Raw genomic sequence first — 9,519 nt, 5'->3', positions numbered from 1 at the left:
AAAATTCTTTTCACACAGATAGTACTACCAAATACTGAAGTTCATGAGTGTATAATTTTAATTGAGCATATTCATTGCTTGGAAGGAATTTATAAAATTCTGTTAGATCCTTCTATCAATATTTGCCTTTTAATATGTCATTATACTGTACATTAGTCATTTCCAATTCTGTTTGCAGTTAATTTTGAAAACATTGATTCAAGTTTATCTATCCACAGAGTACCTGATTGATTGAAGATGATGAAGGAGGGTTTTGGGATGCAGAATTTTCTAAATCCACCTGGAAGTCTGGGAACCTCTCTGTCCAGCCACAAGGCCCTGCCCCACACCCTACAGCAACCAATGTGGAAAACCAGACTCCAACCTCTGCAACAATAGGCCTCAAGGGTCAGGACTTGCTCAGTGACTCACAGCTTCGTCATTTTCAGTCTTTTCCATGTAGAACCAAATGCGGGGAAAGCCAAATATGTTCCCCTAAGTAATCATTTAGGATGCCCTTCTTCCTATCAGCTTGTCTCCAGCCTCCCCCATCACAAGCTCTGGGCAGGACATGCCTTCTTATTTTGCCACCAGAAAGTGTCCCCACTCTTATGTGTGCCCTGAGTATCAGCCTGATGTGAGTGGTGTTGGCTGACTCCCGTGCTCTATAGACAAGTTCTGAGTAAATAGTGCTTGTTCTCGTTTGGGGGTGTGTCTTTTTTCATATCTACAGAGCTTAGTATGGCAGGAAGCAAATAAAACTCATGATAATGTTTCCCATGTTATTTTAAAAATCACATTTATTAATCACCATTTTTTAAGTTGAGACATAATTCACATACCATAAAATTCACCCTTTGAAAAGTGTAGAATTTAGTGATTTATAATCTATTCACAAAGTTGTGCAACCATCGGCACTAATACCAGCAAATTTCATTATCTCTAAAAGAAACCCCATCCCCATTATTCTCTTCTATTCCACCTATGCTCAGGCGGTGGCCACCACAAATCTGCTTTCTGTCTCTACGGATATGCCTATTCTCAATATTTCATGTGACTGGAATCATACATTATGTGCCCTTTATGTCTGGTTTCTTATACTGAATATCATGCTTTTGAGGCTCATGTTTTAGAATGTATCAGTAATGTACTCCTTCGTTTGGCCTAAGAATTTTTCTTGTTAAGCCATAAGATTTTACGTATTTTCACATGCCACCAGAGTTTTTTGATTTTTCGGTTTTTATTGTAAAAAATATATTTTCAATTTTAACCATTTAAAGTCTACAGTTGACTAACATTAAGTACCGCTTCCCTGCCTGACCCCAACTTACCCCACTCACCTGGAGCTGCCAGTAGGCCCAGAGGACACAAGCCCAGCCATGCTGCCCTTCCTTGGAACTCCCAATGTCATCCAAACTGACCATGACCCCACTATTAGTGCCCCTCATTGTAAATAGAACTCCAGACACTGAGAGACTCTAGTGAAGAGGGCAGCTGCCCCCAGGCAAGTTGTTGTGCTTGGGACAAGGAAGCAGTGCCCTGGGACCTGCAGTCACCCAGGAGCCCCGTGAGGTACAGTGCTTGTCTACTGAGGGCGAATTCTGCTGAGGTCGCCGCCAGGCCCCTATGGAGGAGAACCAGTGAACACTTGGGGTCATCTCTTGTCATTCCTTTCTTCCTTCCTTCCTTTCTTTCTCTTTTTCTCTTTCCACCCGGAAGAGGTAGAGCTTGACAAGAAAATAATAAATGACTTTCTAGACCATCCATATTTCAGGGCTCCCTCATGGACCTGTCCTTGTTTTCTCAGTAAAAACCCTCTAAGGAACTAAGATGTGCTACGTGTTCCATGCGCGCTCACCTGTGTGCCTGCCCCGAACAGTCCTCCATCTTCACTTTCCTTTTCCAACGCTTCACTCCCTTGTGGGGGCTTTTTCAAGGGCAATGATTGCTGTGAGTTCCAGCATGATGTCTGCCTCACCCCCTTCATGACTGTCTTGCTGACTCAATAGCCTGTGTTCTGTTTTCTTGGGAGCCCTCATCTGCCCTCTGCTCAGGGACACTGCTCATCTTTGGCAACACCCACCTGTATTCCTCACTGTTCAGGCCCTGGGAAATCGGCTGTCCTGACCTGGGACAGCTTTAAATATAAGAAATTGCTACCTTCTACCGCTGGGGTCAGAAGGCTGGGTGTGTGGTCCAAGGCTCTCGGAGGTGTTTTGCATCCTCCCAGAATCTCCTCTCACCTCCCTAAGAAACTCTACTACCAGGACACCTCCAACCAACACCCTCCATTAGGTGCTGATCTGTCAATATTTCCAGCCCAGAAAGACCACAGCCTGTGCTTTGCAACAGGGAAAACCCTCCCCTCTACCTCCAGTCCATCCAAGTCGCCTCCTGTTCCTCAGTTCGCACATCCCACAGACGGTTTCTGAGTCTGTTCAGCAGGCGAGGTCTCATAGGTGTCAGGTCCTGAGTCTCTTCCAGCCACCATGTTCCACCCAACACTACATGATGAGTCCACGGTCCTCTGGGAGTGCAGGGGCCCCTCCCATGTGCCTCTTCTGGCACTGTTGCTGGATCTCCTTCCTCCTTAAATCAGGGCAAAGAGCTTGGTTTCTCTGGGATTGTGAGTGGGGAAGGGTAGGAGGGGACAAGTGGCCTAGAGAGTCCAGTCCATTCTGCATCCTGTGGGCCCATGACCCTGGTGGGTGGAAGCCGAGGGCATAATGGCATAGCGAGGCTCTTGGCCTGCTTAGTGGCTCGGGATTTAGGGCACATTCAAGTGGAAGCTAAACCTACTGGAGAATGTTGGTCAACAAAGAGTTTCTGCATGTGTAAGAGCTGAACCAGTTCACCAAGCTCTCTCAAAACTAACATCCATTTATAAAAACCCTTCTGGCAACAGGGGAAAGCAGACGATGTTCCAGGAAACTCCTCACTAACCTCCTGGGAACATTCTGATAGGGTCTTTGAATATGCAACAAATGTCTGCTTTGGTTAAGAAGACATTGGATGATTTGAAGGCACATTTTGGAAATGTAGAAAACTACAGTACTTCAAAATTAAAATCCTATTTTATGATTTGGAATCTACTGTAGTTAGATAACTGATAAATTGTTTAATGAAGGCATTGGTAAAAATAAAAGCTGAGAGCTAAACACTTTTAACATTAATTTCTATTTTCATAATTTTTACATTATAGTCTAAAACTGTGGCATGTTTAACTATTTATCCATCTATCTCTCCTTCTCCCTCTCTCCGTAGTTTTAAGATGTTTGTCACTATTTGGTAGGTGCCAATTCTTCTGCAACACGCACACTTCATTGTGTAGGAGAAGTGGTAACGTTTGTTCACAGGAGTGTAAGTGAGGAAGTGATGCGTGCGCGGGCTGGGCCACTGCAATGTGGTGAAAGAAGGACAGGCATTGTCCAGGGGAGCTGGGCCCTGGCCCCTAGGCTGCTGTTTTTATCCAGACATCTGGGGCGCCCTGATTCACTCTTGACCCAGTAAACAGGGGGCCTAGAAAAGCTCTGTGAGCAGCCCTGGCCAGGAGCCCTTCACATACTTCTCTCCATTTACATCGTGGACATGGAGTTCTCTCAAAGATCTTCAAAGTTCTGAGTTCTTCTGATTTCTATAATCTTTGCTTTTTTCTTGCCAAGGATGTCACTAACTAAATCAGCCTATGTATGATTAATATGAACATATATTATTGATATATTAATAAATATTATTATATTAAAATAATATTAGTATATCATTTAACAGTTTATTTACATTATATGTACATATATATATGTAGTAGTCTTTTATTATAATAAATTAAATTAATAAATATAAATAAGCTATTAATATGAATATATATTACACCTGCGAGTCAGGATTTACCTTCTGGGTGCTCAACTCTGCCCACTGAGCCAAACTGTTTGCCTGAAAAAATGAAGACTTCAGGGCAAAGTGAAATGTAAGGGGGAAGTGGGCAGAGAAGACCCAACTTGCAATCACAGTGAAGAATGAGGTGTGTTCTCAAGACCAGCTTGAAGCGCACACTCTTAGTGAGGGGAGTGGATGCAAACACAGTCCCTCGACCCCTGCACCCCGTCTGGAGTGGGGGAGGTGGAGGAAGCGTCCTAAAGGCATTTCTTCTCCGGCTCCTCCCACCGGACCCCCTCTCCTCCCCAGTCTCTGTTGTGACACTTGTGTTTTGCCACCTGGAGGTGAATTTACCCCTCTCCCACTGTTCTCCTCCCTCCTGTCTCTCTTTTCTTTCCCTTCCTTGAGGCTCTCAGGCCTGCTATCAGCCGGGCAGGGGCACACAGCCAGTCATAAGCACCTTCCCTGCAGCCAGCGAGCCGTCCTTGCCCCATCTTCCTCCTTTCAGAGCTGGGATAACTGGGTACCTGCTGTCACTGGAGACCTTCCGTGCTGTTAGTCTCACCCCGCAAGGTGTTCAGATGTGCAGGACAACTAAAGGCGCCTCTGACTTTCCCCGGGTGTGCATGCTAGCACCGATTGGAGGTTGCTAATGCTTGCCACCTAAGCACAGGCTGTGCGTTGGTTTAAGATATAGCCCGAAAATACAATAAGAAAAAATCTCCCCTGATAAGATTGCCATGAATAAATATATTCAGAACTTCATTGAGCCTAGTCTCATACACTCAATTTACTACAGCTTTAGAGGTTTCTAACTTCTACTCAGATTTGCAAAGATTGGTCACTGGGAAATTTATTAGCTGTCATTGTTTTCCAGATGGCAGAGTAAACATGGACTAAAGGTAGAAACACCTGCAAAATACCTAATATGGTCAAAATTGTCCTATTACTTTTACAATGTTATTGTGTAACCATCCAGACAAATGAGAAATGCCAGAGAAAAGTCAAATATAGATGTGTTTTCGTTCAGCCAAAAAGATGACAGTGAGAGGTAAGGTGAGGAAGCCGGCCCAGTGTGCGTGGCAGGACCAGGCAGTTGAGACCGTATGCAGGCAGCTGTGGCGGCAGCTCTACCACGTCCTCCATGGGGCTGGTCTCTCAGCACCCCCAGACGGGCAGCTTTTCTTGGTAAACTCAGTGTCAGGATATCAGCCATTCATCAGGCACTTCTTTGGCTTCACACATGAGCAGGACCCTTGTAGCTGCAAGGTTTACAAATTAGAGCCTGTGCAGTCACTAGTCTGTGCTCTGTGCTCTCCTCAACTGAGGCTTCTTCTGGTGTCTATCACAGCACCTATACCACGTCCTGAGTGTCCAGGCTTACAGCGGTGCTGCTTGAGACTGGGCTGTGACATTTCCGTGTCTAGCATGTAGCAGGCAGTCCATGAATATTTACTGGGGACAAGGAGGCTAAACTGCACAAGCATCTACTCCTAAGCTGATTCACACAGCTTGTGACTGCAGCTGAGCTCCAGAGACCTCACTACCTGTGGTGGGCGCTAAAGCTCTCACAGCTTGTTTCATCTGCGTGTTCTTTTTCCTCTCATAATACGACCCTTTTAGCTTCTCCTCCTAGAGATTTGCCTAGACCAAGTGGGAAGGACCAAAGTTGTTCCAGGCTTGTGTCAGGCTGTTAAAGCTCAACTACACTGAAAGCTCATGAGAGGTACAGTATCACGTGGGGGTGACTTTCAACAAGAGTTGTCACAGTGCCACTAACCTCAACAAGCTTATTCACTTTTTGTATAAAGGTTTTAGTCCAATGCTCTGCTCAAAAAGTGCAGAATGCACATTGTGTGCTGTTTAAGCCATTTGCTCTTACTCTAGGGCAAGATTTCTCAACCTGGGGATTAAAGACATACTGAGCTGGATAATTTTTTGCTGTGGGAGCTGTCCTGTGAATTCTGCGATGTTGAACAGCACCCCTGGCCTCTACCCACTAACATCTCCTCAGGCGTGACAACTCAAAATGCCTCCGGATGTAGCCACTTGTCCTCTGGGGATGGGGGATTGGGGAAAAATTGCCCCAGCTGAAAATTTTTTCTCAAGTGTCACCAGTAGATTGCAAGGAGAACCAAAACAACAACTACAAAACAACAACAACAAATGACTCACCAAGACTTGCCCAGTGTTGGAATTATGACAAACTAAAGCATAGGATTTTATTGTGTAGTAGCTTCAGGCTATTTTTGGATCCTTGCCTGCAAATCGGACTGGAAGTCCTCCATCCCTTAGTGGTATTTGGCCAAATGGCCCAAGATGCCTTTACCTAAAGTGTGTTTAATGTCACATTTGTTTAATATATCCCCCCAGATCTGCCCCTCTATGTGCCTGCATCAACAGCGTGTATCTACTTAGATTATGCAATGTGAGAGAACAGAGTCCTCATTATTTCAATAGCCTTCAGGGTAACAACTCACAATGAACCTAAACGAATTTTACTGATATTAGTGTGACTTTGTTACCAGAATATGTAGTAAATATTAGGAAACAATCTATTTTACAGTAATAATTCCAAATGAAGTTAAAGAAATTTAATCATCATGACTGTTTACCACCAGAATCAGGTAGTGTAGCATGTTAAGTGGTGCAGCAATGTGAAGATGACAAGCCAAATATCTCTAACATGTTCCCCACTACTCATCTCTAAAATATGGGCACCACTCAGGGTGCACACGGATGTGCCACCCACACCTCTGGTCCAGAAAACACTCACTGCCCAGCTGCTGGAGTGCCATCAACAGGCAACTTCCAGCCAAGATCCCCTCAGCAGCCTCACCCATGCACGGGTCCCTCTCAGGGCTGGCAAGCCCAATGGTCAAGTGCAGAAGGGCACTTACAACACCTGTGATGGCCACATATGCTTCAGAGCCCCCATGGGCTGAGCCAAGGCTTCCTCAGGCCTGGACACCTGCTCAACTATGCCATCTGGCAAATCCTGCTCCCTCTCTGCTCTGTCACAGAGGTTGACACCTAATTTGCACCCTGTTTCCCAAAATTCATCTTAACATTCCCTTCCAGAGAAACTGACTTGTGACGGGGGGAAAGCAGTGATGAGAGGGATTTGGGAGTTAGACTGCTCTGCAGTTGACAGTAACAAGGACCCCTCCACGGGCTATGTCGAGCACCCATAGTGTGTGAAGTAGGTGATGGTCCATGTGTGCAAACTCTGACAGGTGAGAGGGTAGTAAATGCTAGTCACGATCGAAACAAGCAGAGGAGCTTCCGGGTAGAAAGAAAGCAGAAAAAGCTAAACACCCCACTCAGACCCAGGATTTTGATAAACGATATTTTCACATATTGAGGTATGGGGAAGTCGTCTGGCTTATACATGAGTTAACTTGAATGACACGCATAGTAGAACAGCCTGCTTGTGGTCTATCAAACATACGTTGTGCTTCTGCTTTAATTATTAAAGAAAAGAGTGCATTGACTAGAAGTAAAGAATGTCCATGTTAAAAATAAAGATGAAATGCCTCCCTTCCTGGGAAGCCAATGCTGAAGCTCCTTCAATAATAGGCCTCACTTCCCAGGTGCCAAGGCCATGCTGACTCGCTGTTGATGGGCTGATCCGTTTTTTGTTTGTTTGTTTTGTTTTCGTTTTTGTTTTTTTCCCCTGAAACCTTAAAGGACTTGTTAAACCTTAAACCTGACTTGTTTAATGTTCTTTGTTCTGACAATATATAAAACTGTACTGAAAACCATGCTTCCCTGGGACAGTTCCTCAGAGCTATCTGAGGGGTTGTCTTCCAGGCTATAGTCCACAGTTTGGCTCAAATAAGATGCTTTTCTATTCCTATTATAGATTGTTTATTGATTACTTTCATCAACAATTTATTAGTTAAAGTAGCCAGGCTCCAAGTCCCAGACGAGGGTAGTCAGCCACCCACCAGAGGTCTGCTAGCCCATGGGAGGTTAGGGCCGCGAGAGGGACCCTAACTTGGTAGTGGAATTCAGGAGGATGCCCCTGAGCGTTGAAGCCCACACGCTTCTGACCTCTGTGAGCCTGCAGAAATGGCCAGCCGTCCCTCTGGAGACCAGATGCCGCCCCTCCATTCTGTTCTTGCAACGAGAATGAGTGCTTCGTCTCTTCTTCCTGCTCAACTTCCTCCCTTTCAGCTACCAGCCCTGGAGAGGAATTGGTAACTCCAAACAGCCCCCAAATTGCCACAGTGCTCACATGAATAGTTGGAGGAGGTAGCTGAAGGAGCAGACGGAGTGAGATTTCCCTAGAGCCGGAAAAGGGCGGCCAGATGCGTCACTTGCGGGTAACGACCCCAGCTGCACCGTCCCTTTGGCCTTCCAAGTGTAGGGGGTCTGCCAGATCCTTGCTAAGTCTATTTTTCCCCATTCCCGGCCCTTCCCTATCATCACCCCTTCACCTTGAATCATGTTCAAGAAATTTGATTAAAACGAAATGTGTTCAGCTACATCCAGTGGAAACCCTGCTATTAAGGGTACTAAGAACAAGTAGAACCTTTCCCAGGCATTGAACCATGGATTCATCCAGTCGTGCCTAAGAAGGAACCAGTTAAAAGAGTGGGATGTCACGAACAGATCTAAATCTTTACAATGACTGGAGAGTTACTCTATTTAGAAAAAGAGAAGAGTCGTTTTATCCAATTCCAAGGTTATTCCACAAAAGAAGAGATAAAAAAGACCCTATTTTCACACCAGCAGGTGGATAAAGGAGCCATCAAATTTGTACTCAGAGGAGTTGATATCACGTGTCTAGGCTTAGCTTCTCTAGGAGCTAAGCTTTGCTCCGCTGCAGCAGATAGGATTGTTGCAATTGATGCAGAAGGAAAACAGCTTGCTCTGGGTGCTGCAGTCGTGAAGATGTCTGCAGATGATGCTGAGAAAGTCAACACAGCAACTGGCATTGAAACATGTATTATTTAAAAGATGGGCTGTGGCACATAAGAGCATGTAAATAAGCCTCAGAAGGAATGCACTTGGGCTCCACATGGATGCGGTGCAATATCTGTGTTTGTGTGTGTGTGTGACAGCATGACGACAACACCCCTGTGATTATGCTGAATAAATTCAACACATGCAGAAAAGAGAACCAAACAACAAAAACAAGTGTTGCCGCCTTGCTTGGAAACAGCGCAGAGGAGCTGCCCCTGTGTCCTCTCCTGGCCGTCAGGCTATAACTCTCCCGAAAGAGCTTCATGACCCAGGCAGTGTGCTGGTGGGGCTGCGAGAAGACAGATGGGACTGAATTCTCAGTGTGTCAGCTGAGGTGCCCCCATGTGAGGGTCTGGACACGACCGTGTGGGGAAGAGTCAGGTGTAGGGGCGCTGAACTGGCTGGGGGGCTTCTCTCCCAGCATTCCTGCTGAGTCAGAGCCCCTCTCAGCCCTTCATGGTGGGGAAGAGAGACGAGGAGACGCCTCAGCCACTACACAGGAACAGACAGCTCCCGGCTCCTGCGGGCTTCCAAAGCCTCATGCTATGAACTGTCTTGTAATAACTTTGTTTTTGTCATTAATGTGCTAGATATTTTTAGTAGGATTAATCTGAAAACAGGTTATTACCACCGATGTCAGTAATGGAATTAGCTGCGCTAGAGACAGCCCACAGTTTAACCTAAAGTTTACAACGA

At 45.6% G+C, this 9,519-nt stretch overlaps 1 pseudogene; it reads left to right on the top strand.

Moving 5' to 3' along the window:
• Positions 1-8,329: 8,329 nt before the first annotated feature.
• On the top strand, positions 8,330-8,849 carry LOC132358741 (malignant T-cell-amplified sequence 1-like; annotated as a pseudogene).
• Positions 8,850-9,519: the final 670 nt, after the last annotated feature.

The sequence above is a fragment of the Balaenoptera ricei genome, unplaced genomic scaffold (assembly GCF_028023285.1).
Source record: "Balaenoptera ricei isolate mBalRic1 unplaced genomic scaffold, mBalRic1.hap2 scaffold_267, whole genome shotgun sequence".
Lineage (NCBI taxonomy): Eukaryota > Metazoa > Chordata > Mammalia > Artiodactyla > Balaenopteridae > Balaenoptera > Balaenoptera ricei.
This window is presented reverse-complemented; position numbering and strand designations above follow the sequence as displayed.